Raw genomic sequence first — 27847 nt, 5'->3', positions numbered from 1 at the left:
ATTCTGATCAGAAGTAACTCCATAATGTTTATGTTGAGAACACATTTGAAGCTCTGACTGGGGGGGCGGGGCAAGGGCAATATACATAACCTAAACTTTTGTACCCCCACAATATGCTGAAATAATAATAATACTAATAAGAAAAAACAAGTAGCGATCAACAAAGAAATCACGCAGTTGCTAGGAACAAAATTTGAGTCTGAGAAGCATGAGGACTTTTTTTTTTTAACTACTATGAGTTTAACTTGCAAAGATGTCCTCTCGGTGGTTAATGTCCCTTTCCTTTCGCAGTAACACTGTTGAGTTCTCTGTGATAAAGTGATAGTGATTAAGCCCATAAAAAAGTAATTTCTTTTTTAAGGTACCTTTTTTTTTTATGGTGAGTAATAAAGTTGGTACAAGTAAACATGTTGCCTGGAGTTCTGAAAAGATTGTAGTCAGATGTCAGGTAGTTTTGTGCTTCAGTCTTCCTGATTACCTTCCACTCCCCCATACTGCAAATCTGGAGGAAATACAGGGAAAACAGTAGTCTGAGAAAAATCTCAGAAAAAGCTTGCCCTCACTCTCCAGCTGAGTCAATGGCAACAAGGCTTAAATGTGTTGCATATTCTTTGTAAATCAGAAGTTACTTTCATGCAGATCAGTGGAAAAAATATGTGAGCAAAAATGAGACCCTGGTCCTAGTTCCTGTTAAAGTGAAAGTACCGAATCTAAACAAGTCAAAACGAAAATTTAAAAATATTGTTCAGAACCTATTTTCTGTCATGGCCAATTTTGCTTAAATCTTCAAAATCCATTCTTCCCTCACTCCTTGGTTTGACAGTTTCCCCCTCTCTGTCCTTCCTTCCTCCCTCCTTCCCTTCCTCCCTTTTGCCTTCTCTTTCTTTCTTTCATAAAACAAATTTCAACTGTCCACAAATGCCAACTACCTGTATATAGGAAAAATAGGACCAGTCCCTGCCCTCAAGGAACTTAGGGTCTAATGTTGCAAATGAACTGGAGATAAACTACAGGATAATAACTACCAATGACAAGAGCTTAGGCAAGGTTGGGAGATGGATAGGGTGGATGAGGCAGCAGGGACTGACACTTTATTTTAGACAGTAGGAAAAAAAATAATTGTCAAGCAGTTGGGTTTTCATAAAAACCTTTCCTATTTTTCTCACTTTTGAAAAGAAAATGTTAGTTTTATCCAAAGAGGTTTTAGCTACACCGAAAATATCTTACTATTCTGTGTTTTCAAAATCAGACTAAACTGCCTACATGGTTGCAGTTCTTGTATATTTTTGTGTTCAAAATGGCAGGTGGCAAGAGTCACTTCTTCCCAGCTGGCATTTCACAAGACAGCAAGCTCCTTTTCCAGGGACAAACCATCTCGGGCAGAAAAACTTACAGCTGTTGGTTCAGTTCTCTGGACGAATTAGTTCGTGTCCTCTTTTATGTAACTTGAGAAATGGATTGAATTTCAGCTGCATAAAGCTATAATTACATTGTCACTACTTTCATGTTCTGTTACCTAAAATAATTAAGGCTTGGGGAGAAAAACCCAGTTCCATTCAAAGTGTTCTAAAGAAAATACCATTTTAACATCAGTGTGACCACAGAATATGTAAGTTTCTGGTAATCACTGGTTACAGTTAAAATGTACTTTGATTAAACACAGTGAAGGGTGACAAATTTAATAAATATATTAACTCTATGGGTGTAGGCATAGTGATATGAAAAAGATTAAAGTTATTATGTGGGTCATTTAAATAAAAAACACAGTATGCCCATGTTCTTAGGATTTACAGTTTCTGGGCCAGGTGCAGTGGCTCATGCCTGTAATCCTACCACATTGGGAGGCCAAGGCAAGAGGATCGCTGAGGCCAGGAGTTCCAGACCAGCCTGGGCAATAAAGAGACCCTGTCACTACAAGAAAAAAAAAAAAAAAAAACGTTTCTGGAACTTGTATAATTATCTAGATTCTTGATTCCACCCTACCAAGTCATTCTGAAGATGGTGGTTTAGGGAAAGGGAGGATGGGAAGGAGGTTGAAAGGGTAAGAGATGGTAAGCTCTGCCACTGAATTATCCTGTTTACTTTAATTATTTAAATTGCCTAAGTGTTTTTCTGATTTCAATCTTTTTTCACATAGGTCTAACTTTGTGGAAGGATTTTCCTTTCCAACAACTAATATGAAAGATCTGGATCGTGTTGTTTACTATTAATGCCTAAAAGCCACAAATCATACCATAGCTATTTACACATCTGGGTAGTCTGGGTGGATCACTAAGCTGTGCTCCTATCATGCTGTATTTTCTCTTTTGCCACATTTATGTGATTCTATTACAATTATTCTTTCCCGCTAAGGCTAGGTGCCATGTGTCTTTTTTTGCTCACTCATGCATCCCAGAATCGGAAAGAACATTCAACGAATGAATAACTGAATGAGTGACTGAATGTGTAACTCATAAACAAAAATGTGTTCATAATAAATAGAGTTTTTAAATGCCTGTCTATTCCTTGTCATAATGTTAGAGAAATTTTGCTTTATATTGTTTTTGCTTCTAGTCTAGTGGCTTATATGCAAAATCTCAGGGTCTCTATTTTGCAAAATTTACACTGAGTAGATTATACTTTTTTTCACAGGGATATCAATATTAACGACTGTGGCAGATTTTATTTTCCAATATACCCTATCTGTATGCTTTACTTATAATGTGATATTGACATTCGTCTGAAGAGAGGAGAGATTCTACATTCCCACCACTGAATGCAGTCTAACCTCAGTGACTTGCTTCTAAGGCCTGGCATACGCTGGAAGTGACTCCCAGAGACTTCTGAGAGGCCAGGTCATAAAAAGTGAAACAGCTTCCTCCTGGCTCCTCTTTTCTGTCTATTGGGATGTTTGTCCTTGGAACCTTGCCACCATGCTGTGAGAAAGCCCAGGCCATGTGGTGAGGCCATGAGAAAGTGTTCCAGTCAACACCCCCAGCTAAGGTCTCAGCCCACAGCCAAGCATCCACCGCCAGACATGTGAGTGAATGAACCTGCAAATGATTTGAGCCCCTCGGAGCCTTCCAGCTGAGGCCGCAGACATCATAAAGCAGAGAAAAGCCATCTTGCTCTGTCTTGTTTGACTTCCTAAGCCACACAATCCATGACCATAATAAATGGTGGTTTTCTGCCACTAGATTTTAGGCAATTTTTTTTATGCAGCCATGGTAACTGAAGACCTAGTTTTTGTTTTTGTTTTACTTATTTGATGTATGAAGATACAATTCACATATCATAAAACTCACCATTTTAAAGTGCACATTTCAGTGGTATTTAGTATATTCACAAGGTTGTGCAACCATCATCATTATATAGCTCCAGAATATTTTCATCACCCTAAAAAGAAACCCCTTTAAAATATTAAAGTAGATGACTAAAATCTCTCTCCCTCATCTATATACACGTGTGGAGAAAGCCTCTGAGTAGTGTCATCTTACTGGGCCTGTGAAATCTTCTGTGAGTATCTAAGGCTGACTTATTCTAAGAGGCTGCTGCCAGGAATTTAGCATTTGGAAGCACTATAGGAACCACACCTATGACCACTGTGGGACAAAAATGTTGGCAGGCGAATGACACTGGAAGTTGTGACTGATTAGTCAGATGAAGTGTGTGAGATAACATAGTTTCCTCTGTACCAGGCACTGCTATAAGGACTTTACATATATTAACTCATTTAATGCTCATTATAGTAACTCTATAAGATAGATCAATTGGATATCATTTTAAAATCTGTAAAAGGTATTGGACCTACGGGAGAGATATATGAAAACAATACAGAAATCCATTAAGGTCAAAGTCTTTAGAGTTAAATGGGAAAGACATGCAAAATTCAGTCAAGGAAGTGACAGACTTCTAAGGAGACCTAAGGCAGTAGATTTCCCAGGGGACCAGAGAAACCAGAAAGGATTGGAGAGGGCTGAGAGGTCAATCCCTGAAATCCCTGTTATAGACTGTCATTAGAGCTCAGCTTGTTCCAAGGAGACTCTTGGTCACTGTACTGGCCAACATCTCCGGCTATTCTGCAATTTCATTTGGCTGATGGGAGAACCACCCCTGACCCCTTACAAACACAGCCCAAATTGTTTGGGATGATATAATGCTTTCTGTAGTACATAGATAATCTTTAAACCCTAAGAAAAGCTAGAATTAAGTTTAGAAATACATAAGAGAATTAAATCTGCAATATTAATATATTTGTATTAGGGAATATATTCATATTTATAAATATTTAAGATAATTTGGACTTAATTAGTAGATTGGTATTGGAATTCTCATTTGAAACTTTCATTAAATGTATATGCTATATTAAAATATTTTAAAAACATATATAAAATGCATCATATTTTAAAGGTTTTTTTGTTAGATTTATAAAACTACTTGAGTACCTGAGAAGGTTTGTTAGTCAGACAAATGAAGTACTGGAAAAAGGAACTTGAATACATTAAATTGACAGATACAGATTTAAAGGTGTTTATTTAAGTTTTTAACATTGTTTAAAGGCCCCTTAAAATTATTAAAATGTGCTAACTTGTAAATAGAATAAGTTTTGTAAGCTATACTTAAAACTTCAGGAAAATGTATTCATAACTTCAAGCAACAACTTTCAAAACCAAAGTAAACAAACCTCTGAAAAATTCTTTTTTGTCACAAAAGCTGCGTTCTTGGGTATCAGAAAATGCACATTTGACAAAAGTGAGAAAGACATAAACGCCTTATGAAGGAGAAAACTCCTCTTTTCCTTGAAGAAATGTTGCAGCAAGAATATGCTTTATGCAACCTGTGAGGAGTAGCAAGTTAATGTCACTTGGTCACATGGCATTTACAATCCCCACCCACTGCCTCCTGCTGTCCTCCCAGACTGCTCCTCCAAGTGGCAGGGCCTCTACTGGTGCTTCCCCAGAGCCTAGAAATCACCTCTCCACATTCTGTCTCTTTTGTGACTGGTCTAGGATGGGATTCAGGGCAATTTTTCTCTCCAACCTAAAAATGCTATTCCTGAGTATCCTGTACTACTCTAGCTCACACAAAATGTGTTAAAAAAACATAGATTTACTATCAGATATTATAGATTCAGTTGATTATGCAGTTTCTGAAATCTTAGTGCAAAGTTATAAAACCTATAACAGAAATAAAGGCAGTTGCAATGATTGCACTTCCTTTAACTGAAACACACACATAAAACTAATTTTTAAAACATGAACTGCGAATGTTTTCATTTTCTTTACTGTCTTGGCCTTCATGCAAGAAAGGATGTTCATGACTACTAACTTGTAGGCTACACTATTGGGAAACATTTTTCACATTATATATGTTTTAGGTTCATATATTAAATTACCATTTTGGTAGGAAACATAGTCAAATAAAGACAATTTTATATGGCTCAATATACCAATTAGATAATTCCATGCTTACCAGTGTCTCTGAACAGAAATGTCATAATTGCAACAATTAAGTAGATTTTAAACTGAATTTGGCATTTCTAAATTGTCTTTAGAGAAGATTTTGAATTGTACAAGACTTTGTTGTTTCTATATACAGCAGACTAAAATGGCAAGATCACATTTTTTACAAGCTTAAATGGCACAAGAAAGTAAATAAAAAATTACTCTTCCATGTATTCATTGTAAACTTATAAGTCAGTCTCTGTATTAGTTAGGATAAGCTTTAACGGTGAGTGTTAGAAAATCCAAATTAACAGTGGCTTGTTGGATTTAAACTCCATATATTTAATAATCTAATACAAGCAAATTAAAAGAACAGAGTATTATTTACTCACCTTTTAAGTCAACAATTCTAAATGAAAACAGGAACAACTCAAATATTTTGTGGCAGACTTGTAATTGGTATCAGCATTTTGGAAGGTGATTTGGAGATACGTATAATATAGACAAATATTTTAATTAAGGCAATTTGTTCTATGGAAGTAATCCAAAAGAAATAAAGATATATAAAAGAATATATTTATTGCAGCATTTAAAATAGCAGCCCCAAACTGGAAACCACCCAAATATCCAACGATAGGAGAACAGTTATGTAAATTATGATATGTCAACAAAGGAATACTATGTAAATCTTTCAAAGTGGTAATTACAAAGATTTTAAAACAGAATTTGAAAATTATAATAGTATTTTAAGTTAAAAAGACACAATAGAGAATTATACATAAAAATCTATTTAAATAATAGTTTCATAGTATTAATAATACACAAAAGGAAAACGTTACATTAAAAATGCGATTTTTTCCTACATTTTAACTTATTGGAGTATATTATCTTTATAATTAATTGGATTAGATGTACGCATACTTTAAACTCACTAACAGAGGGACATTAGATATATCTTCAAGGAATCCTACCTAATTTCATGTAATAACTGTACAATTAATGAAAATACCTAAAAAGGAACATTTGGGCATTCAGAAAGCTAGTTGAGCCAGGTTGACATATTGGCATTAGGTACACTAACGTCAGTGTTTCTCCTCTGCTGCAAAGTTTTAATCCTGTAGTATTCCAGGCAGGTGTTTTGGAATTCCTCCATGTGTACAATTATCAGTTTGTACTCTGACCCTCTTCACCCTTCCCAAACGATACTGATCAAATCAAACGGTTCAGAGTAATTACTTTTATTTTTTCTAAGGCTTTAAATTTAAATTTCTTAAAAAGGAGAAAAAAAAGAAAACCAGAAACGAGAAAAAAAATCCCCTCCCTCTGGATTTAGTAAAAGTAACCCTTCCCATGTTCCCTCCTCATTCCTACAACACATTTTTCCCCAATTTTTTTTATTGTGGTAAAATACACATAAAAGTTGCCATCTTAGCCATTTTAAGTGTTTAGTTCAGTGGTATTACATATATTCATTGCTACACACACTTTTAAAAATTATACTAGGAACCTTAATACTCTGTTAATTTACTCAGCAACTGGTCTAAATTAGGGAAGGATAATCATCAAAAGGTTTGATTCTGTAAATTCCCACATGGTATTTATCTCCTTTGATGTTGAAAACTTGCAAACTTTTCAGGAAGATTTTTCCTATTTCATTGAAACTAGTACATGAATTCTCCAAGAGCATTCTGCTTTTACTAACTCTTTTGTGAAGACTGAAGACAGAGTTGAACATTTCCCAGCAACAATGTTTACCATTTAAGAGCCTACTGTGTGCCAAGCTTTTGCAGACAAACTGTAATTATAGCAACAATCCTCTGATCTAGGTGGGATTACTCACATTTTGCAGATGAGGAAACTGAAGTTTTGCAATTTTAAGAGGCTTAGCTAGAGCATGGTACAGCTAGGATTATAATTCAACTCTCGGCCTACGTGCCCACTGCTGGTTCTACCCATCACGGCCACACACTTGAACGTTTGCAGCATTTCCCAAACAAACCCAGGTGTGGCTGTCACACCGGCTGACTCCGAAAATGCCACGTAAAGGTGAGTGGTGCAGATACAACTTTTTATCTTGTCTTAACTTCTCTTTGGTGTTCATCACTTAAAAAAAAAAAACAAACAACTCCTAAGAGTGGAGCTGGGTTACATTTTTGTGATTATATTCTGGATAAAATTTTTTCTGGGTCATACTATTGGCACTAGTAGATTTTTCTTGTTTGATTGTATATCTGCTAGACTAGCATACGAAGAGCAAGTCTGTAGTAAGTAAAGATGCAGTATACAGTATATTCAGAACATACCTAAAGAGGTATAGTATTTAAAATACATAGAAGTAAATAGTACTGACTCAAGGGCTGAGATGCCCACACCTAGACTGCAGTTCCTTGGCTTCTAAAAAGATCAAAGCCTTATGGCTTTAAGGCTTCTTCAGGATTTAAAATTAGTGGAAGAAAAGATAGAGTTTTAAATAATTCTCTGTGTGTATACAAATCTATCTATCTATCTATATTAACAGCTTTGCTATTGAGAACCCTCAGAATAAAAATAAGACTCATTGAAAATAACTAACTCTTCCAGTTGGCTGAGCCAAGGAATTAGTCCAGTTCTCCTAACTAGTAGGAAGAGGTGAAGGCAGGACTGAAGCCTAGGTCCTTCTGACTCTCTCACTCTAAAACTTGTTCAATGACCTCACTATGTTGTCTCTCTGAATAATTTAAGTCTTTGTAGTAATCCTACTTTTTAAATTTCAATATCGAATTGACCTCCATCTTTATTAGTAGTGTATGTGCATGTGTGTGTGTATAGTAGTATAGTCTAGGGACAGTGATCATACACAAATGGTCACTATTTGTACTTATATTCAGTGACCTAAGACTACATTACATTTTGGGTTCATGTCACTTAATTTTTTCTTTTCTATGCCCTCTTTCACTGAGCAGACAGCTTTTTGTGGTCAAATGTGTGTGGTTTGCAGAGTTAGAGAGATGCATTCAATTCCAGCTCTGACACAATCTAGCATTGTGGTCTCATTTTCTTCATCTTCAAAATGGGTATAATATTGCCTACTTTGAAGAGGATGAAAAGGGATCATGTAGTTGGTGTCTAATGCTGTGACTGGCAGTAGTAAGTTCCCAACCAATGGCAGTCATTATTTTTATAGCATATCACTGCTGCCAGGTGGCTAACCATAATTTGTCACTGCTATCAGTGTTCCTGTTATATCTGGCTCTTTACTCATTTGCAGAGCCTAATCTGTTTGGGCTTCGAAAACAGTTCCTGTATTGGTAACATAGCGACATGGACTTGTGCAAGATATTGGCACAGGGATGAGGGTACAAAGTCAAGCCAGGAACAAAACAGGGGTGGAAGTGCTGAGAAAACATGGAGAACATTCCAAAGCACAGCCCATGGAGTTGAAACAGAGTCAGGGACGTGACTGGGGCCAGCTATTAGGGTAGCACAAGAGATACCAATGGGAAGGCCAACGTCCATGGCTCAGCTGGGGTCACAAGGTGACAGCAGCAACTCAGAAGAGGGAGCACAGGGGCTCAGAGAAGGCAGGCTTGACTGTGAGTACTTCCTGTAGCCAGCAGTTGATGCTAATGCTCCTTTGGTGGATGAAGTTTTTCCACAAGTATATTTTCATCTTTTTTAATAAGTGCAACTCTGCAAGACCAGCATCTCTTAATCAGAAAATAAACTTTCTAGATCTGAAGTTAAGGTACCTAGACACCGAGTGAAGCCTTGGAAAATATTTCTTTAATTAATGACCACAAATTTTAATGTGTGTATTTTGTTTGACTGACTTAGATATCTTTTATTTACCAATAGATCATTGGCTAAATGATAGATAAATGAATTTTCTTGACCACATTTATGTAAAAACAGGGTTGCTGGATAAAATAAAAATGCAGGATGCCCAGTTAAATTTGAGATAAACAATGAATACTTTTTAAGAATAAGTATGTCCCATGCAATATCTGGAACATATTTATTCTAAACATTTAATCACTGTTTATCTGAAATCCAGATTTAACTGGGAATTCTATCTGTTTTTTGTCTTATTGTCTAAATCTGGAAACCCTATTTGAATGACTACAGTAACATGAATAAGAATTAATAATTATTGAGTACTTCCAGGAACAGTGATACTATTTTAACATGCATTATTTTACTTGATTTTTATAAGAATGAATCAACACAATTGTTATTTTCCAGTGATGACATTACAGCTAGAAAGATTAATTTCTTTTTTTTTTTTGAGACAGAGTCTCACTCTGTTGCCCAGGCTAGAGTGCCGTGGTGTCAGCCTAGCTCACAGCAACCTCAAACTCCTGGGCTCAAGCAATCCTATTGCCTCAGCCTCCCAAGTAGCTGGGACTACAGGCATGTGCCACCATGCCTGGCTAATTTTTTCTATATATATTTTTAGTTGTCCATATAATTTCTTTCTGTTTTTAGTAGAGACGGGGTCTCACTCTTGCTCAGGCTGGTCTCGAACTCCTGAACTGGAGCGATCCTCCCGCCTCGGCCTCCTAGAATGCTAGGATTACAGGCGTGAGCCACCACGCCTGGCCTAGAAAGATTGATTTCTAACAGTTTGCAAATGGCAGAGCTAGAATTCAAACTTGGATCTGACTCCAGAGCCTTAAATAACACACTTAGTATCTTTTTATTAATTTAAATCCACACACAATACTCTGAGTATGTGGCTGAGACGGTAAATACACCTGTACTGGCATTCTGTGATATTTGGATTCTGGCTACAATCGTCATTTATTATACCTTATGGTGTGTCATAAAATGCAGTCATTTTCTCTCTCTGCATGTGTTCTTTGATCAAAAAGAGAAAACACGTTTTTGATTACTCAAGTTCAGACAGATGTGTTGCTGGGCTTTCTCAGCAGGTGCTAGTTTTCCCGTGCAGTTTGAAGCTGTGCTTACGTGTCTCAGAGAAAGGCTTCTGATGGTGTTCTGAGAATACCTTATGGCAACAATTTCAGTTTCTCATTCATTTTTGTTACTTATCCAGCACTAGGAACTCTGCTGAAGCAAACATTATTTTAATGTGGGTCAACGGGCCACTTTCCAGGAGCTAATTGTTGGCAATTCTCTCTCGCCATTAAATATTGAGTATAACAAGTAGGTGAGGCTAATAAACCACTTAAGAAAATGGATGTTCTATATCATGACACCTAACGACGAACATCTAAAGCTGTGGAAGTACCCAGCCTGCTTTGGGTTTTAGGATTGGAAAATTTTTGCTTATTTACCACAACTAACCTCTTTTAAATGGTTACTTAATCACTGGAAACCAAACTGCTGCCATCTAAATGGGAAAACTCTATTGATTTTTAGAGAATATATTATCAAGAACCAGAATCTAAAAACTACAATTTACATTCCCTGTCACCTCTTTTGTGCTTATTGACTTCTATTGGCAAAATGCTCTGGAAACCTTTACTGTTAACGTGGCTCAAACAATTATATAAGAGGCTTTTAGATAACATCCAGCAACTGCATTGTTTATTGCATTTAACGTTAAGGATTTTTGGCAATTCAGGAGCTTATTGTCATTAAATAAGAGGTCATCATCTCAAGATATTATAGAGAAACAGTAGTTCTAAAACATTTTTAAAAAGAAGTTGCTTTCAGCTAATTCCTTTAAAAAAAAAGCAGTGGAAAAATGTAATCTATTAAAAAAAGTCCATACTTTTCATCTGCATATGTATTTATATATACATTTAGATATTTTCATACAAAAGTCAGTCAGTATTCCTTTTATCATTTTGTCCATATTTGTCTGTCTTTACATAAACCATCATGAAAATATCAGGGTTTTATTTCTTGCATTCTGGTTTCATATTTGAAAATATGTGCAATGGAAGCATATTATTTTCAACTCATTAAGTCTTGTTGTATGGAAACATTCAAATGGCTCGTAGGATTTTTCACTTTTCATCTGGATGTTTGGGTTTTATGTCTTATAGCTTGAATGTACTGTGATCAACTTCGGCAAGATGCAACTATCTCTCATATGACATCAAAGTGTTTGAAGGGAAATTAGTGTACTGGTTTCTGTGTGATGCAAAAATCTGACTGGATCTGAGACAGAAATTGTGAAATGTTCAAAATGAACCATCAAAGTGTAGAACCGGAGATCTTATGATAAAAGAAAAATAACTTCTTAAATTCTTCAGGTACTAACTGAGAAAAAGTGCCTTGAAATTTGTCAGCATTAATATGAGGAGACTGGGAATACAGGTGGTCCTATCACAATTACCTCAAACCTTACAGAACAGTTAGTGAGCTTCTCAGAGGTCATCACTTACGTTCTTCCTAAGGTACATTTTTAAACTCTCAAGACAATGATGTTTACAACTAAAGCACATGACATTTAGCTTCGTCAGGTTACCTTGACACAATCCGGTACAAAGCAACACTTTTTAGTAGCATGTAAGACTGTAAAGAAAAAATTACCAACTCGTGACAACATCAGCAAATCGAAGATAACAACAAAAAGAAACAACACGGTGGTTACAGATCAGCAATAGAACAATATTAGCATTTTCTGAGAGTTTACTATCTTTTCTCTCTTCTCTGCTTTCTATTTTTAACAATATCATTATAAAATTGCAAACTGAGGGACCATAGATTTTATTACAGTATTTAAAGTAACGGAAAAGGAAAAGAAAGGCTATATAATAATCTAACCCCCTGCAATGATCTTCATTTCTCCAATGCAACATTTTAAAATAAAGAGGTGTTAACCCACAAATCATGTTTTATTTCATATGGAAGGAATTAACACTTAAAAGTTCTATATAAAGGGCGCAAATATTCCCACATAATTTACCTCAAATATCTTTATTTTCTGTTTTCATGAAATCAGAGTGAATTTTCTCTGACAGCAATTAGAACATCTTTAAAAAAATTATTATGAAAAATATCAAGCATATAAAAAGAGTGAATTGTATAATGAGCCCAAGGTACTCATTTCCAGCCTCCCTGATTGTCAATATCATGTAACTGATTGTTTGGTTTACTCTGTCAACTACTCACCTCCTTCCTGCCCCCAGTAGGCTGAATCCCTGACATCATATTGTTTCTTCTGTAAATATTTCATTATGAATCTCTAAAAGATTAAGATTCTATAAGAAACCCATAATTCTATCATCACCCCTTAAAAGCAACTGTTAATTTGTAGGTATTGTTAAGTATCCAGTGTTTACATATTTAATTTTTTTTAGTTTGTTTACTTGAAAAAGGAACAAATATAAAGCCTATACATTGTGATTAGCTAGTATATCTTTTAAGTTTCTTTAATGTAATTTTTGGAATAAATATGGTCATGGATATATATTCTTTTTAGTGACCACTGCTTTACCACTAGGGTGGGTAAGGTCAAACATGTTATCAGATTGATGTTTTATCTGTGTAATACCAAGTAAAACTATAAATAAAACAGTCAGTTTTCTGATATTTGGGTCCAAGCTTTTTGTTTACTAAAAAAAAAAATCTGGTGATTTATTTCCTCCCAGTTTTATTTCAAATATTTTCTTATTGTGTACATGTAGGAATGTTACAAATATAAATTTAAATTTTGACATTTTTAAAGTTTTGCTTTTGATAAATATCTTTTAAAAACAACTTCCAGATTTAAATACTCAATTAAAGCCATAATCTGTTGCTGTTGATACTTTGTATGTTAGGCTAATTACACATTTTCTCCTACTTATATCAAGATCTTTAATTTGGTTCCTAGTTTATCTTGATTATGAATTGAGATTCTTTTTCTGAACCATGGAAATTGAATATAAAACTGTCAGAAGATATTTATGTACTTTATTTAGACATAATTTATATAATTAATTATAATTGGTACTGTAGTTGTCAGAGAGAAATCAGATAAAATAGAAATAATCCACCAATCATTTTATTTACTTTTTGTAAGAAATCATCATATTATATGTGATTTTGTTCTAGACATACATTTGATTTTAAAATGCCTTTGACTAAGTAATTTCTACTCATAAGAAATGACTTGAGAATTTTTCCCTCTGAATTATTTAATTTATTTATCCAGTACATTAATTATGAAAATGCCATATAAGAATACCCTATCTTATTAATGATGTTTCCTTATTTGCTCATGAGTATGAAGAGTGAGACTTGGAAGTAGATAATATTACTGTTATTATCGCTTAACAGACACGTAATTTACTTAGACCAATGGAGAAAAGCTAGAATTTTTTTATTTGTTTGCTTGCTTTTTCATAGACTGCACTAGACAATACAAACCATTTCTTCTCTTTTGTGAATAAAAATGTGCTTTTAATCAGCCTGATTCTCCAATAAATATGCATTTTTGCCTTTGTAAAGGAAATGGAATTGCAACATCACATCTTCCTTTGAATCTTCTAATATACTTTGCAATTGAAGTTGCTTCCATAAATATATTTTCTGTTAAAATTCTATACAGCAAATAATACACAGAGAAAGTAGTGGTCCATGGTGTCATTATGCCTTCTTCATCTAACAATAGATCTCTAAGCAAAGTTCTTGTGGGCGGTGGGATTCTTTATCCTAGGAACTCAGTTAGTGCTTATATGGCATCTACTATGTTCTAGGCACTGTTGTAAGCACCTTAAACACATTAACTTAGTTCATCCTCATAACAACCTTAAAGGAAGTAACTATTATAGTGATCTCCATTTTACAGGTGAGGAAACCTAATCAAGCGTGTCATTTTAGTTATTTTATTTTGTATTTCTAGAATTTCTCTGTGACTTTTTTTGAGATTTAAATGCCATGGTGAAATTTTCCATCTTTTCTTCTATTTTCTTCATCTTTCTATTTTCTTGAGAATATTAGTTATTATAAGTTAATGTCCTTATTTGATAATTACAGTATCTGAATGACCTGTAGATCTCTCTTTAGTGTTTTTTCTCTTGGTGTTAGGTCATATAGTCCTGTGATTTGGTATGCTTGGTGTTTTAGTCTGTGGAGGCTGTTATAACAGACTACCATGGGCTGGGTAGCTTAAACAACAAATATTTATTTCTCACAGTTCTGGAGGCTAAAAGTCCAAGATCAAGGTGCCAGTATGGTTGGGTGCTTAGTAAGGGTCTGCCCCTGGTTTGCAGATGGCTGTCTTCACACTGCATTCTCACCTGGTGGAGAGGAAGAGCTCTGGCAATTCATCCCCTTATAAGGACCCTAATCCCATCATGACCTTTACCCTCATGACCTAATCACCTCCCAAAAGTCTTACCTCCTAATACTATGCCATGGGGGTTAAGGATTCAACATATGAATTTTGGGAGGATACATTCAGTTTATAATACCTGATATTTTTTTGATTCCATGCCTGACATTGTATATGAAAAATTATAGGAGGTTGATCATCTCATCTTCCCCAAAGAACTGAATGAGTGGGGGGCCTGGTCCCCTTAATGCATTCAGAAATTAAATTCAAGGCTGGATTGAAGCTGTGTTAAGGCTCTATTTGGATATCTTTCATCCCTGTTTCTAGACTGTAGCTCCCAAAGGGTTCCAACTGAGAGTCCAGGATGCTCACCTGGGCTGCATGACCTTGGAGGTCCAGAACTCAAATGCCTGTCTCTTAAGCACTGTGAGACTCCCAAAAACTCCCTCTGGTTTTCAAAGACAGTTTGCTTGTCTTCTTAGATTCCTTTCCCTACAAAGCTGCAGAATTCAACCAATGTCATGTCATGAAGGAAACTCAGTGGAGTGTTGGATGTTGTCCTCTGCCCCTCATTTCTCATTGGAATCCCAGCCCCTCAAATGTCTAAATTGTGTCTCTCCAGCCACATGAGATGGCTCAAAGTTCTGATGTTTTTTCTGCCTCTTAGCAGGGGCATCCTCTTTGCCTTTTACCTAGCTCCTAAGCCTCTTGCACCATGCTCAGAACTGACAAGTACATCGAAGAAAACCACAGTTGCGAATTGTCCACTTGTCTCCCCAAGCCATTTCCCCTCCCCAAGATCTTGTATTTTCATGCCCTGATTGCCCTTAGCAGCAACATGATGCCCACAGACTTAGTCCATTGTTCAATTTTCTATTATAGCTGCATTCAGCAGAGGCTTTGGTTTCCTGCAAGATGCTCCATCAGGCCCCATCATGAATCTTTATGTTCCATGGAAAACAGCATCTGAACAACAAGCAGTTCAGCCTTTCAAGAAGCAATATAGGGGAATAATAAAAGTAGGGGATTTATAATGTACCTTATATGGGAAAAATGAAATTAGCATATGGTGGGTCAAATTAATGGAATTGATTAAATGTAAATAATAGATTCACATTTAACTCTATTTCTTAATAACAGAGTGTATTAGGGTTCTCCAGAGAAACAGAACCAAGAGTGTGTGCATGTGTGTGTGTGTGTGTGTGTGTGTGTTTGTGTGTATACATATCCAATTTAGGATATTTTCTTATACAGCCAGAATGGACTAAGACAGTGAAGAAAAGTCAGTAAAAGAGGAAACAATTTCCTAACCATTTAACATTTCAAAATATAACGTTAAGTTTGTAAATTTTCTCATTTCTTGTACCAAAATAAATTTCAGATGGATCTAAGATTTAAATAAAAATTTAAAAATCACCAAAGTGAAGCAATTTTTTAATGAGTGTAGAAGTCATTGCTATGCACCATGAAATAATCTGGAAAGGAAAAGATGGATGCATTATTGCAAATTTTAAACTGTTTATTGCAAAAATCACCATAAACAAAGTGAAAGAAAAATGACAGAATGGTAACAATTGTTTTCAACACATATGAGAACAAAGGGATAATTTTACTTAATATAGACAGAACTGAAAAAATTAACAATCCTTCATTATGGGAAAAATAATGGGAAAAATGCATGAATAGATATTCCACCAAAAAAAGGAAAAGAAATATTAACAGTCAACAAATATATGTAAGAGTTGTTTCAACTCTAGAATTTTTTAAAAAGCCAGTTAAAGAAGATATTGTGAAAAAAAAAGATATTGTGATGCTTAAATACTCAAAGATTAAATAAAATGATCCAACGTTTTGGAGGGCAGTTTGCCAAAATCACTCAAAATTAAAGGCACATATTATTTGACTCAGAGATTTCCCTTCTAAAAATTTATCCAACAGAAATATTTCCATTCCTACAAAGTAATGCCCAAATATTTCAATTACAGAGTCCTGTGAAATAGTAAACAAATAGAAGCAAGTTAAATATCTACCAAGAACTTGGTTAATAAATAATAGTATATTGATACAATGGTATGTCATGCAGTCAGTAAAAGGAATGAAAAATGAATTGCTGAGGAAAAATATCAAAGCTAAATTGTTAACAATAAAGCAAGTTGCAGAAAAATTTGTGTGTAAGATTTGATTTTTTTGCTAACAAAAATAAATAAACCTTTGTGGCTTATATTTGCATAGGCAATTTCTGGAAACAAACACAAGAAATTATGAACACTGCTGTTGGAGACCGAGACTGGGTTCAATAATGGAGAAAAACATATTATTTTTTACTTTGTATACCTCTATATCATTTGAGATTTTCTATGAACATGTTACTTTTATAATTAATTTTACAAAATATCTTAAAATTATATGGCAATGCTAATTTTCAAGTTTTATGCTCCTATTAATTGATAATTTATTTTCTTCATCATTATTCTTTCTCTAAGAAGAAATGTCAATGCTCCTCTTATGTGTGAAAGAAGTCTGATTAAAAATATATAAAAATCAGATGATGTAAATGAAGAGGTGCATTTAGATTTTCAAGGGAGTAAAATGAGATCTGCTGCTTTTATGCAAGTTTACACACATTGCCAGACAGTTTTTAAATGATTGGGTGGACCCCAGGGCTTGCCCATTGTTGTCATGTCTAAGACCACCTGAAAGGTTAGATCCTTCTGAGAGGTGAGCATCAGCAATGAATGTCTCCAATGAACTAAAGGTTCCAGTAAAGACACCTCCTGTCTTTATTGGAGTCTTAGCTATGAAGGGAGGTTTCTTTCTTATTCATTTTTCATTATTCATTTATTCAACCAATATACATTCAGTGCTTGCTTGTGCAATGTACCAGGCCAGGCCCTGGGTATACAGTGCTGTATAGTAATCATCATATCTACATTTATTGAATCATTAACAAATTAAGCATGGCACTGAGCCCTGTACATATGTTATGTCACTTATCCCCACAATGGTCTTGTGATGTGGATACTATTATTATACCTTTTAACAGAAGAGAAAATTAGGGCTCAGAGAGATTGGGTAGGTTGCTCAAGTTTACACAGCTAAAAAGCGATGAGCTTGGGGTTTGACCCTAAGACATCTGATTCCAGGACTTGTGCTTCCAAACATTATTATGAACTACCTTTACAAGTGCTGGTAATGTCCTGGGGTAAGGGATGTGGCCAAGATAGTAAGCACGCTCAGGAAAGTATAGGATGTACAGGATAGTAAGTGTGCGCAGGTAGTAAAGATGTCATCTCCTTGAATAAGGCATGGTGGCCACATAGTAATACACACTCAAACACATCTCCTTTGCCTTCTGGGCTCCGAGCTAAACAACATTTCCCAACCTCCTTCACAATAAATGGGGCCAATGGAATGTGGGCAAAATGGACAAACTTCCCTTCAAGCCCTGGTGCCAAATCTCTCCTGTGACCCTCCACACATTCTTCCTTCAACTCCCTGCTGGATACAGCAGATCCAGCAAAGGAATCTGAGGCCTTAGGAAGTGCTGGAGCCTGTGTATTGAAAAAGGCAAGTTGCTGCTTCCTCATCTGGAAGGCTGGCGCAGAAACCTGACGTGAGCTGATTGGGCTGTGGCATGACTATGAACTAAACCTTTCTCTGTGGGAGGAACCACCAAGATTTTGGTGTTGTTATGGTAATTAGCATGTCCCGACAGAGAAAGCACTAGTTAAGCTAAGTCTTGAGGTGTGAGAAGGAAGTAACGTGTCAAAGAGGGTTTCAGAGAGAGGAAACCTTTCCTCTCTCTGAAACCCTCTTTGACACGTTACTTCCTGTGCACACCCTCTGGGAAATGGTCATGCTTGAAGGTGCAGACCCGGGGAGGTGGGGGGGGGGAGGGGATGGAGGTATGACTACATGATGAGTGCCAGGCGCACTGTCTGGAGAATGAGAACGGACGCGCTTGGGACTCTGACTCAGGGGGATGGGTGGGACATGGAAAATGTATATAACCTAAACTTATGTACCCCCATGATGAGCAGAAATTAAAAAAAAAAAAAAAAAAAAAGAAAAGATTTGAGGCAGGACAGAAACCAGGAGGTAGGATGAGCCGGAAGACGCCAGTGTGCCCGAAACCTCAGTGAGTGAGGGTGAAGAGGTTGGGAAGAGAGGCTGCAGCCCAACCAGGCAGGTCTTTGTAGACCACATATGAGTGGGGGCTGTATTCAAACGCAGTGGAAAGACATCAGTGTGTTCTACACATTAACATTACAAAAATATTACCCGGACTTTTTACTATAGAGTGGATTAGAAGGAGCAAGACTACAAAACGGGAACGGGACAAACTACATAATTTGTGAGGCCAGTGCAAAATAAAAATGTGGGGCCATCTGATCAAAAATTATTAAAAATTTCAAGACAACAGTAAGCAGAGCATTAAACAAAACTCAGGGCTCTTCTAAGGGCAGGACTGTGTGACCACCCAGATCTCATGCCCACGAAGTCTATTCTGATAGGTAGCTCAGTTAAGAGGCTCATAAAAAAATCTAGAAAAGAGCTGATAGTGTCCTAGACTAGGCTAATGACAGCGAAAATGGAGAGAATTGCATAGATTTAAGGAACATTTTAGTAAAAGAATGGACAGAATTTTTTAATGTATGAAATGGTGGCATGTAATGAGAAAAAGAAGAATCAGCGGTGATGCCCATGTTTCTGTGGCCTTGCATTGGTGTCTGAGCATCTGGAGAGGTAGGCACCCCTGCCAATCTTTACAGACTGGCTTTGGCAGGAAAAGCCCTTCATCTGTCAGTCAGTCCAGAGATTCTGGGTAGGTTGGCTGGCAGGGTCCACAGGCAAGCTTGCTGTTGGAGTCCTTGGGCAGGCTGGTTTGGTGCTTGGTGTCAGCATGCAGTTGGGTCTGGAGCTTGTACCTGCAGGGGCTGGCCTGGCACTGAGACTTACTGGGCTAGGCCTGGTGCTAGGGTCAGTGGTGAAGTTCCCCATGAAAAGGGTGTCTCTCTTTGAGCTGCCCTGCACGTGCTTGGGGCAGAGGGTGATGTGGGCCATAGGAAACTGTCCTTCGTACTCTGTTCAATGTTTCTTTGCTTCTTTCTGTGCTCCACTCAGATGCTGTAATCTCTTACCTGGAAACTTTAGCTCATGTGCAGGTATTTTCCTGCATGGATGCTTGTTCAAACTGATGTTTCTGTGAGGGAGTGAACACTGAAAACTCCTATTCTGCCATCCTGCTGACATCGTTTTCTTCAAAATCTTATTTGTGTGTAGAAGTGGTAGTATAAAGCTCAAGAATTCCCCACTAATGATGTTGACATTCTCAATTGAACAGGAAACCAAAAGACCTCAGGGTGAAGTTTGAGGAGAGAGGACAGGTGTGAAATAATCATCTTGGGATAGGAAAGCAAGCCTATTAGAGAGACACAAAAGACTGCCAATGTAAATTTGATTTTTTTTTAAGAAAATGCATTTAAAATAAAAAGTCATTTTGGTTATGTAATTTTTCTGTGCAATATTCGGCTGGCAAAGAGAGTGTAAATGGTTTGATCTGCACTGGGGAATAGAGTTTTAGCAAGCTGGTGCATGGGGGAAAGTGGGAAAAGAAAGTTAACAGTAACTGTGAATGAGAATTTATAAAAAAGGATCAGATCGTCCAAGGCGGAGAGAGGGGAAAGTGAAGTTTGCGGGGTGCTTAAGGTAATCGAAAAAATGGTAGACTGGTCTACTGACATCAAAGGGCTGTGACTCTAAGACTTAGAGGTGGAAACCTAAATGGTGGTGGTGAAAGAAGGGACCATCTGCAATCAGAATTTTAGGGATGGTGAAGTTTTGATGTAAACAAGTCTAGACTGAGTCTTTTGATGGAGGTGGCTAAGTGTAGCAGAAGGGAACTATTGGAGGGAGAAGATCAAGAAATGGAGAAGGTAGACGGCTGAGTGGGTCACCTGTGTAGATGTTGGAATTATGTGTATGATGGTAGTGATGACAATAGCTGAAAAGCCATGCTATCAACTGGGACTTAACATCTTCAGTAAATGAGGGGGAATAAATGGGAGATCAATGGAGAATACCAGAAATAAAGGGGACTGAGTGTTTTCTCCAGATGTCATGAAACTAAAAGAAGTAGAGAATTTACAGATGAAAGAATGATATGGAAACAGCAATGGTGAATGGTGAGAGAAAAAACATCCCCCATTTGAGAAAGCCAAGGGGAAGCTGAGCCCACAGGCGAGATCCAGAATTTAATGAAAGCAAGGAGTTGCAAGGACGTTCATGGAAGAGATTCAGGATAATTTTGTTTGCTGACTGAAGCGTGGGAATTCCAGAGGGCACAGTGTGATGGTGATGACAGTTGCTGACGATGGTGGCTAATGCAGGATGACATTCAGTTCTGGTAACCTCCTCCTGCATTCTTTTCTTGATGGAATAACAGTGATGAGTGTGGTGATGTCTTCTTAGATCACGTTAGGTTCTGTTCCCAATTTTTTTCTGATAAAGCAGATAATAATACTAAAGCAGAGAAAACACTCCATTCAGAAGGTCTGATTATTCCCAGAATCCTGCATGAAAAGCTTCCCAAGGAACACTAGATGCCCTGAATAGTGACAGAGACTCCATATTATCTTCCTTTCTCAATGCTTTGGTGGCCAGTGTCTCTCAGATTTCTGAAGAGCGTTTGGTTCATCCAAAGTGTCTCTTCAAATCTATTCTTAAAATAATTTCAAACAGTCCAAGTTGTTACTTTGTAATCTAATAGAAACAAAGCAAATTAGATTTGAGTTACAGTATGCCTTTGAACCCATAAATTATCACCCGGTAAGAAGGCAAACCCATACCAACCCCAAGCAAAATTAAATATGCAGATAAAATGCTGGTAAAATGCTATTTTGCATAGATCTAAATAGTGCAATTTATCAGTTTTGTGAATCAGGCAGATGCAGTTCATTTTTAAGCAGCCTTTGGGTCTTTTCACATGATTTGGCTATTCTTAGATTTCTGAGTCATTCTGTCTTCCATGGTAGTCATTTTTCAATTCCATATTCTCTATTCATGAGGGAGATACAACATTAACGAGTCCAAATTTGGCTATGTGGCTTGATACTCTAAGCAAACAGGCTATATATTCATTCCTATTCTTAGCAATACCTTGGGAGAAGTTGAATGTAAATAAAATATTTGGGCAATACAGTATAACACGGTAGAATTTCTGGTAAGTGATGCCAGGAAACCTTGGCATGCACATTATTGCATAATTGTTTTGATTCAGTTTGATTGTCCTCTTAACAGCTAAAATCCCAAAGCAGTAGGAATACTTACGAAAGGAACAGAAATGTGGATAACATGGGATAAGCCAAAAGACTCTGCCAATGTTTTATCCAACAGAAGCAGCATATCTTAAAGACTAATGTAGGAGCTACATTGATACCTCCAACAATAAATTCACTGGAAATGCAATTCCTTTTAACGAACTGAACATGGTAATAAAATCTTCGTCTAGGATATAATTAGGAGAGCTTAAAAAAGGAAGTATAAATAGGGCTGTAAGGGGACTGAAGAGTGAAATTTGAACTTCCCCCTACACAAGTTGGTGAGTTCAGCAGAGGAGGATAGAAGGAGTCCACCAGATGAGTTACAGATTCCTGGTGTTTCACTGGGGAGGACCTTCTCTGATCTCTAGCTGATGAAATTGACCGTTCACTAGACTGATGCTTTTTGAGGATAGGGGCTGTACCTTCCTCATCCTGGTGACCCTATTGCCCAACAGAATGCCTGGCATATAACGGACAGTCAACGAAATTTTTTTTAAGTGAAAGAAACTTCTGTGGGTGGGTAAAGTAGGCCTGACACTTACCCTTCCGCTATAGCTGTATTGCCTTAGGGAAGCCGCCATATTGTTGGAAGCACCTCTTCCTCTTCAGCCAGGCTTTAGCCCTGGGCCCCACAGCAACTGCTCTGAAAACTACAGTGGAGACAAAGAATTGAGTTCTTCTCTATAGGTCTGGTAAAATTTGGCTGTTAAACCATCTGGCCTGGAAGGTCTTTTTGTTGGGACATTATTTTTATTGCTGCTTAAATTTCATTACTTGATATTGATCTGTTCAGGAGTTCTATTTCTTCCTGGTTGAGCCTAGGGATGTTGTGTATTTCCAAGAATTAGTCCCTTCCCTCAGTATTTTCAAGTTTATATATTTCAATTCTATTTTTATAGTATTCAGAAATTATATTTTGTATTTCTGTGATATTCATTGTAATTTCTTTTTCATTTCTGATTGAACTTATTAGAGTCCTTTGTTTTCTATTTCTGGTTGATCTATTGAGAGGCCTGTTAATTTTATCTTTTCAAAGAGTCAACTTTTTGTTTCTTTAATCTTCTGTATAATTCTTTTGTTATTGATATCATTTAGTTCGGCTCTGATCTTAGTTATTTGTTTTCTTCTGCTGGGTTTCTGATTGGTTTGCTCTTTCTTTTCCTATTCCTTCAGACAATTCATTAGATTGTTGATTTGTGATTTTTCTGTCTTTTGGATGTAGGCATTGAAGGCTATAAATTTTCCTCTTATGACTGCTTTTGCTGAATCCCACAGATTTTGATAACTTGTGTCCCCTTTGTCATTTAGTTCAAAGAATCTTTTGATTAATATCTTAATATCCTCCTTAACCCAGTAATCTTTCAATAGTAGGTTGTTTAATTTCCATGGCTTTGTGTAAAGTTGAGTGTTTCTGTTGGAATTGATTTCTAATTTTATTCCACTGTGGTCTGAGAAGATACGTGGTATAATTTCTATTTTTTAAAAATTTCTTGAGGCATGTGGCCTAGGATGTGATCAGTCTTACAGAATGTTCCATGAGCTGATGAGAATAAATATATTCAGTTAGGTTTCTGGGTAGAATGTTCTGTAAATGTCTTTTAGGCCTATTTGTTCTAGAGTTCCAATTATGCCCATAATTTCTTTGCTTATTTTCTGCTTGGAGGATCTGTCCCATTCTGTCAGTGGGGTGTTGAAGTTCTTGGCTGTTACAATGCTGCTGTGTATTATTTTGTTTACATCAAGTAGGATTTGCTTTATGGATCTGGACACACGTGTTAGGGTGCATAGATATTTAGGAATGTTACATCTTCTTGTTGAATTGTTCCCTTCACCATTATATAATGACCATATTTTTCTTTCTTTACTTTTTTGTTAACTTTAAGTCTATGTTATCTGATAAGAGAATGGCCACCCAACTTTCTTTTGGTTTCCATTTTTTATGGAATATTGTTTTCTATCCCTTCACCTTGAGTCTGAATGAGTCATTGTGAGTTAAATGTGGTTCCTGGAGGCAACAGATACTTGGCTTGTATTTTTTTATTAATTCAGCCATATTACGTCTCTTGAGTGGGGAGTTCAAGGCATTCACATTTATTGAAATAATTGATAGGTGGGGTGGATTTCTGTTCATCCTGTTGAGTAGGATTTTATTGCTTTGTTTTACCTCTTGAGCCATTGTGGTATCTGGGCTTTGCCCTTTAGCTTTTGGGTGATTTTACACTGGTGGGTGTCTATTGTTCTGATCCATGTTTGATGCAGTTCTGAGTACTTCCTGAAGGGCAGATCTGGTTTTGACAAATTCCCTCACTGTTTGCTTGTCTGAGAAAGTCTTTATTGCTCCCTCATAAAAAAAAAACTTAGTTTTGTAAGATGCAAAATTCCAAGCCAGCCATTATTCTGTTTGAGATGACTGAGAATAGGGCCCCAATCTCTTCTGGCTTATAAACTCTCAGCTGAGAAGTCTTCAGTTAGTCTGATGGGTTTTCATTTGTAAGTTTCCTGATGCTTTTGCATTCTGGCTTATAGGAGTGCCTCTTTCATGTTTAGTTTGGTCAATTTGATCACTGTGCGTCATGGTGATTGCCTCTTCATGATGAATCTCCCAGGAATCCTTTGAGCTTTTTGTACCTGGAAATCTAGATTTCTAGCAAGGCTAGGGAAATTTTCCTCAATTGCTCCCTCAAATAGATTTTCCAGCTCTTGTGTCTTTTCTTCTTGGCCCTCAGGGATGCCTATGATTCTTATGTTAGTCCTCTTTACATAATCCCATATTTCTTGTAGGTTTTGTTTGTTCCTCTTATTTCTCAGTTCCTTCTCTTTGACTGACTTGTTTAATTCAAAGGTGTTGTTTTCAAGCTCTGAGATTCTTTCTTCTGCCTGACATATTCTTAAGGCTTTCCATTGTGTTTTCTATTTCCTTGAATGAATTTTTTATTTCTAGAAGTTCTGTTTGATTTTTTGAAAATAAATCCATTTCCTTAGTAAATTTTTCATTCATTTCCTACATTGTTTTTGTAGTTTCTTTGTGTTGGATTTCTGTTTTCTCCAGTATTTCATTGAGGTACCTTATAATCCATATTTGAAATTCTTCATTTGTCATTTCAATCTTTTTGTTTTGGTTGGTATCCATTGGTAAGGAGGTATTGTTTTTTTGAGGGAGGTGTGTCCCTTCACTGATTTTTCTTGTTTCCAGAGTTCTTTCACTCATTCCTTTTCATCTGGCCTCTTGGTTGAGACCTTGGAATGTTAGGCCTGACTTATGGATCTGTCTCTGGATCCCTGAAGATCAGTCCCTGAGCATACCAAGGAGAGGAGTGCTGGTCCTGAGTTGCCTATGGGGTGTTCTAGCAAGTTAGATGTACTTCTTGGGTTACCTCTGACCTGCTGTCTTCACCTCTTCCCAACAGTGTATAATGAGTTAGGTCTCCCAGCTTAATGTCGGTGATGGTGGGTGATACATGTGAGTATGAATCAGCCACTCCCTGTTTGCTTGCATTGGAAGGTGCCTTGTTTAGCTACAGGGTTGGTCTCCTTGTCATTCATTGATGTTTTCATGGAAGAGCCAGATGTTGAGATTGTCATTTTGTGTCCATTGTGAGCTCTGGTTCCCCAGGTGAGGCATACAAATGCTCCAAGCTTTAGAAAGGATCCTGTAACTCCCAGGAGTTTGCTTGATCTCTATTCCCCTGAGAATAGAGGTGGGGGGAGGAGCAAGAAAAGTCATGGCTGGATTGGGAGAGCCAGAAAGGCTTTGCAAGGCCTTGGTGGGTATCACAGGTTGCTTATCTCGCCACTAGGGGGAACCAGTGGTATGCAGTTCACCGCAATCTCTCTAAGCCAGGTAGGCTGTTCCTGAGGGAGGGGCCTAATTGCTTGACAGCTAAGGCTTCAGGTCACACTCTTTCCTCTCTTGTCCACTAGCACAATTTCTCTACAGGGAGAGATGGGTACTCTCCCTGTTTGCTCCTGTAACTCCACAGCACTCTCCCATCAGATCAATTCATGTGAGTTCCCTCACCGCCCAAGACCAGCTCTCCAACTACCCCTCAGTCCATGCGTCTGACCCACTAGTGTGTGTCTCTGAGGGATGCTGACAGGTGGGTGGATCCCCAACTGTGCACGCCTGTTCCAGCACAAGACCCCAAGGGGAGAGAGGGATGCCTATCTGTCTCCAGGGGCTTCTGTCATGGGCATACTCCCTCCTGGGAGAAGTGGTCACTCATAATTTTCTTGGCTCAGTCTGCACTCCCTATTGTAACGAGTGGGGGAGGGGCCACTGCTCCCTTTCAGCCTGTGCATCCGAGGCATTCGGTATGGTGGTTCTCCAGTGGGGGTGGGAGATAGGTGTGGTCACAGATCCCCATTCCTCAGCACCCCTCCACACTCTCCCATTGGATATGTCCACAAGGGTTCCCTTACCCCTGTGTCTAGGACCAAGATCTACCCCTGCATGTGTCTGCACCACTCTCGTGTCTGGAAGGGCACCAGTACTGGCCTGCCTGTGTAAGCTACTAGCCTGTGATCTTGCAAACACCTCAGGGCAGGAAGCTTACAAATTGCAGTGTCCCTACTCTCAGTGGTGGGCTTGGCTGGGAATGTACACCCACCATGGAGATGCAGCCATTTGTGTGCTATTCGGTTCAGAGTATTCTCACAGTTGCAATGAGGGGGAGGGCATGGCTACCAACTGGCCTGAGAGCTAAAATTACTCTCTAATGCTGTGATTGGACACGGTGGAGAGGAGGAAGTGTCTAGGTGTAAGATAGCTGGCACTCTTAACTCTTGTGGCACTCTCCTGAAAAGTGTCCCTTTTGAACACCTGAACTTCTGTGGATTGCTGGTTCACTCTGCTATTCTTATTTAGTCACTGTGCCTGAGCTCGTGGAGGGTGGAAGCACCTCCAAAATGTTTTATATCCCAATGCTCACTGAAGGTACCTATGTGAGGGAGGAGATTACCCTTTCACTGGGTTCTGAGCCTTTCTGGGTTTGGACTGCACTGCTGTATTCTCTTCTCCATCTTCTTCTTTCTCAGCTTTGCAGTTTTTCTCAGTTGGGTCTCCAGGCATCTCTGTTGTCTCTCCATGTGATCCACACCTGAGCTGCAACTGCTCTCTACTTTCCTCAGTCCAATATTCTACTTTTCAGCTGGGACAATCCAAAAAGTGATGTCTTTGGTCAGCCATCTTGGCTCCCCTCTCCCAATTTAAACATATTTAAAAGCTGTAAGAAAAGATTCAGTTTAAGCTAACTCCATATGTGGGTAAATAGGGCATAGGCCATGAAGTGAGTATAAAAACCAGGAAGCAATCATCTGGGTGAGGGTGGAACTGACCTCTGGGCTGCAGAACAAAGGAAAGAATCCTCTGGGAGGGGAGAGAAAATAAAAGGCAGGCAGATTGTTCGACTCTCAGGAATGGAAAGGGAGACTCTTAGTTTGAGGCAATAAGAAAAAAAAAACAGAGTAAATAAAGCCATCCTGAAAAGGTGGCCTGTAGGATGTAGATATTGGAGGAATTGCCTATCCATTGGGAATGTAGACACTACTCTTCTTACAGAGTTCCTGTTGCCTACAGAGAAGGAACAATTAAGGCTGCCAACTTGGCTGGGTAAACAGAGATGTTGTAGATATTGGAGAATGAGTTTGTAAGACATAGAATAAGGTCCCTCAGGACATTGGGGTGGGTTGGCATCCTGACCACAGGTTGAGTAATTAACTTCATTAACATCATACATACCTCCTAGGAGATTCTGAGCCAAGAAGGAGATTCAGCTTGAAGGCATTTTGTATATACATATTTACAGGTGATCTATCAGGAAATTCAGCTTTCTTTAAGAGTGTGAGGGGAAAATACATATACACATTAAAAAGTTTGTATTTTGTGTTTTTAA

At 37.6% G+C, this 27847-nt stretch overlaps 1 long non-coding RNA gene across 3 annotated transcripts in view; it reads left to right on the top strand.

Annotated features, from left to right (window-relative positions):
* Positions 1-7321: 7321 nt before the first annotated feature.
* LOC123640687 overlaps positions 7322-27847 on the top strand; it is a 48595-nt gene continuing 28069 nt past the window's right edge. For 2 of the 3 annotated variants that reach the window (XR_006736025.1, XR_006736023.1), the window contains exon 1: positions 7322-7469. This is a non-coding gene — a long non-coding RNA (uncharacterized LOC123640687). Of the gene's footprint in view, positions 7470-8940; positions 8996-27847 lie in introns of those variants that run through there. The other variant, XR_006736024.1, reaches the window with a different exon arrangement.

This window comes from Lemur catta, chromosome 6 (genome assembly GCF_020740605.2).
Source record: "Lemur catta isolate mLemCat1 chromosome 6, mLemCat1.pri, whole genome shotgun sequence".
NCBI lineage: Eukaryota > Metazoa > Chordata > Mammalia > Primates > Lemuridae > Lemur > Lemur catta.
This window is presented reverse-complemented; position numbering and strand designations above follow the sequence as displayed.